Source organism: Triticum dicoccoides, chromosome 6B (genome assembly GCF_002162155.2).
Source record: "Triticum dicoccoides isolate Atlit2015 ecotype Zavitan chromosome 6B, WEW_v2.0, whole genome shotgun sequence".
NCBI lineage: Eukaryota > Viridiplantae > Streptophyta > Magnoliopsida > Poales > Poaceae > Triticum > Triticum dicoccoides.
The window spans coordinates 343,511,305-343,516,008 of record NC_041391.1 but is presented as its reverse complement, the minus strand read 5'-3'; the positions used below and the strand labels follow the sequence as shown (position 1 = coordinate 343,516,008).

The following is a 4,704-nucleotide window of genomic DNA, read 5'->3' as shown; positions in this document are numbered from 1 at the left end:
GAGAAGCAAACCGAAAAGAAGCAAACAACATGGTAAACACACAAGCATAAACATGACATGATGCACAAACAAGTATGATGCATGACCAGTGTAAAAGCATGGCGAAGCATGGCAAAGTGCAACAAACAATACTACAAATTAAGTGGAGCTCAATATGCCATGAGTTGCATATTGACGAAACACCACATCCATTTATTTAGTTCGCTCTGGTTTATGTACCCAACAACATTAAATGTTTTTAAACATGGCAAGGGGTGAAGCATAAGTAAACTAACTATTTAGGCAAGTTTAAATGAGGCCGGAAGCAACAAACAACAATTCCAAAAATTCTTCATGTCCATATGCAATTTATGAATTTTCTACTGTTCTGCCCTATACAAAATTTTAGGGTTGTTAAACATGCAAAGTGATGCCACCATGTTAATCCATGCATTTTTCCACCCCATTTACATATAAAGTTTAGTAAATTCGGAGCTACGGTTAAATAGTTATGAATTAAATCATTTTAGCATGGCATTCCTACAAATTATATCAAACAACATTTTAAAAACTTCAAACATGGTTGAAAATGGCATATTATGAAAGTGCATGAAAAACTGAGCTAGTTAACTATATGACATATTTAAATCCGATGCACGGTTATTTAGTTGTGAGCAATTAAAAATCATGGCATTTTCTGTAATATGCATGTCCAGAATTTAATTGTTAAAAACTGTAGCGCAGGAATAAAAAAGGAAAACGGGCCGAACACAGCACACTAAGCAAGCCCAGCAGCAGTTCTGGCCCAACGTGGCTGTGTGCCTGTGTGCAAAATAAAAAGAAATAGGAAAAACAATTAGGGGCGGCTGGCGATCGAACCCAGGATCTCGTGGTTGCATGCACATGGGAAGAACCAATGGGCTAGCTAAACTGCTAGTGCTAAAAAATGGTGGCACATCTAAATATCCTCTAAGCGCCAGAATGGATCTAGGAAAGAACAGCGAAGTTTCAGATACGAGGGAAGTTGCTAACAGCGGGGAAACAACGAGGCATGCGGCCATGGCAATGTAGAGGAGCACGGGGCTTGGCGCCTGGGTCAACAACGGCAACAATGATTGGGGAGGAAATGTGAATCTCGTCCTCCTCGTTCATTGCAGAGCAAGCGCGCTTTGGTGGTGGCGCCGGGTGATGCAGGAAGTAGCAGCGGACAAGGGCGGCTCCAGGAACTTGACGGGGCAGCGAGGCTGCAGGGTTCCTGGAGAGGAGAGACAGAGAACAAGGGGTGAGGCAACGGAGAGAGAGAAAAGAGAGGAAGGTGAAGCAGATACAGGGATGAAGAGGGGCTCGACGGGGTGACCTGGATGCTCAACGATAGGATCAAATGGCCGGATCCAGAGCTCCAGTGCAAATTGACGGGCTGAATGTGTTCATGGCAGCGGCGACCTCCATGGAGTTGTTCCTGTTCGAGGCAAAGAACAGACAAACAGAGAGCTTAGACGGAGATAGAGACAGGGGAAAACGGGACGAAGGAGAAGGATGGGTAGAGGCACGGCGACCTGTTGCTGCTGGCCGGCGCTGGGTCGTGGGAACAAAGGCAAGACTGCACGACGGCGGCTTGGTCGGTGGCGGCGCGACGGGCGGACGAGAACAACGGGGTTTGGCTGCTCGGGCTCTTGATCGAGAGAAGGCTGCGGGATTGGTCCGGATCGAGAGAAAATTCCGACGCAGAAGGGATCTAGCGGCGATGGGACAAGCTTCAGAACAAGGTGGCGGCGGCTTCAGGATTGGGGAGGAATGGATGGGACAACCCAGGGTTTAGGGATAGACTAGGGTTGTCGACTATATATATATGAAAGGGGGGTGATTTGGATCCTCCGATCGCGATCGAGCGACTGATAAATAAATAGGTAGGGAGTTCAAATAAGAAAACGGAGATGTTTTATAGATGTTTGGGGATGAACCTAATGCAACGGTGATGACTGAGCGGGTTGGGTTCGGGTAAGTTTCGGACACGCGCGAGGGGGGTTTGACAAGAGGGAATTTAAAACACGGTTGGTCTCGTAACGGTCAACGAACACAAGGAGAGAAGCGAGGAGCGGCAACTACGAGCGGATGCAAGTTTTATGAAAACATGCAAATGCGATTTGCATGATGCTATGAGATGAGATGCATGACAAGAACAAAATGCAAAACAAAAGACAAAACCCAACCACGAAGGAATAACATGTCGCATAGCCGGAAATGGCAAGAGTTGGAGTTACAAATATGGAAAGTTACATCCGGGGTGTTACAACACTCCACCACTACAAGAGGATCTCGTCCCGAGATCTAGGATGACACCGGAGAGAAACGAAAGAGGAAAAGAAGAGGTAAAACTAAGGTGCTTCTTCGACAAAAGAGTGAAACCAAAGAACCTTGAGAGGTTGAAAAGTTGAAAGAAAGAACACAACGGAGTTGAACACAATTGAAGCACTGTGGTACAAAATAGAAACAAGGAACACCATGTGAACCTTGGAGGTTGCAAAGCTATGAATGACGAGTACAAGGGACAAGAAGGAATTGGAACCACTCTGGTTGAAACGAGATAAACAAGGAACAAGGAAGAACAGATTCGGACAACACTCCAGTTGAAAAGAGATGCAAGACTTGATAAGATGAAAAGAACTTGAAAAGGGGACACGACACTCCGGTTAAATGGATAAGCATGAAACGAACATGATCCTCAATTCGAGATGATGAGTGAAGAGAGCAACATCACAATGCCTCCGGAAGAAAGAATAGAAGATAGATCATTGGAGTAACAGAATGGAGGAGAAAATGCCAACTTCTACCACAAATGAGCTTGGAAAGCACCCTTCCAAGAAGGTTATAACGGAGTTGTTGGAAAACCAACAACGAAACAAGTAAGCTTGTAGTGGGCTTATGGAAAACTTCTCAAAATTGAGGCGAAATTCTGCCACTATGGAAACAAATAATAATATAATTGATAACACCAACGAGATGAAAAACTTCTTCCACCAAGATGATAGAGAGATAACTTGGACCATTGATAATCACCACAATAGCAACATTCCTTAGGGAAGGCTTAAGGTGAAATATGACAACAGATAACTCCAACGAAGAGATTGATGGATTTAAAGTACCTCATTCTTGACAACATATGAATCATGAAACATGAAGGAAATTGTCAAGAGTGACATAACTCCATCTCAAAAGATAAGATAGAGAGAAATGCACTTCGGAATGCAACAAGAAGGATATTTGAACTCCTCAGGAAAAAAACATATGTTGGGCACCATGTTTATTTTTGAGTGTAGCTTGGTGGATCTTAGCTTCGAGAGAAATCTTGAAGAACAATTGAAGAATGAAAAGAATCCTTGACGAACCACCATGTGGAGCCTCCATGAAGAACTCTGGTAATAAAAGAATGATCAAACGAAAGGAAAGTTGAAAACACAAGGTGAAGCCTTGCAATGATTTAGATGGAGCTTCACGAAGAGATAAAGCGAAAAACTTGGAACTCCGAAAAAGAAAAGATAAGCATCTCGAACCGAGAAATGTGACATGATGAACAACTCTGGAAAGAAGAAACTAGATCACTTGGATGAAACAATAATAAGAATTACGTTATGCGTATCCTTCACCAATTTAACTTGATGACAAGCAACGGATTTGGCATACTACTTATTCCCGTTGAAAGGATTAAAAGAGATATAGCGCAAGCTTGAGAAGGTATTGATGGAACCACCGGTGGGATTTGGAAACAACGAATATTTGATATGATAACGAAGGAAGTGAAATCCTGAACGAACCACTGTAAAGAATTGAAAATGAAAGTAGCAAAGGCACAAATCACCGGGAAGAATTGGAAAACGAATGAAGATACTTGAGGGGATTTCGATACATGAGAAAAAAGAGATCATGAACTGATTAGAGGGTATTTGATCTATGCACCGGTAAGATTTGGAGAACAATAGCTACACGCTGAGCATGAAGAATTATGACATGATGGCCTTCGGGGGAAAGAAATGGAAACAACTCATGAAATGAACCGGATAGTAAGAAAAGAATTGTCACAATCAATAACAATTATGAGAGGATGGCATAAAGCTAGAACCATGAATCTGGAAGTACGGGTAAGGATTTAAGAGGAACTCTTCTTCGGTCTTCAAAACCCGAGAATGACGACGATAAACACCACCATGAATTATTGAGACACTCCAGAATGAAAATTAGAAAGGTTGAACCAACAATGAAAGAATTTTGAAAGATCTTGGAGAAAGACATTTGACTGATGATAATTCATTCTTACATCAAACTTTGAAATGAATTTGGGAATAGCTCCGGGAAATTTAGGAGAGTCAGGTAAGATCCCGAGAAAATACCTGTGGGTTAGGGCCCACTCAAAAGAAACACCATTGAAACAATTTTTAAGGAGAGATTGCACCGGTTTAATTAAATGGCTTGAATGAGATAACAACCTTGAAATAACTTGAACGGATTGAGAATGTGAACACGAATCTTCCAAGATATCTTGAGCACTCCGGATAAGAAATAAGAGAGGTGAATAAATAAGAGAGCCTTGGATAAGAAATTCACATGGGAAGATATGTAAAGCAAAAGGAAGAGATATGATCAACACCGAAGCTTGAAATTAATCCACCAGAGAAGAAAAGAGACGAAGAATAATAAACTTGAAACTCCGTTAGTATCTTCCTGAGAATC

General features: G+C 42.2%; 1 long non-coding RNA gene across 1 annotated transcript; it reads right to left on the bottom strand.

Moving 5' to 3' along the window:
• Positions 1-481: 481 nt before the first annotated feature.
• LOC119320453 lies at positions 482-1,776 on the bottom strand. The gene is made up of 3 exons (XR_005154994.1): positions 1,536-1,776; positions 1,337-1,438; positions 482-1,234 (listed from the first exon to the last, which is right to left on the bottom strand). It is a non-coding gene; the product is annotated as an uncharacterized LOC119320453 (long non-coding RNA).
• Between the last annotated feature and the right edge of the window lie 2,928 nt (positions 1,777-4,704).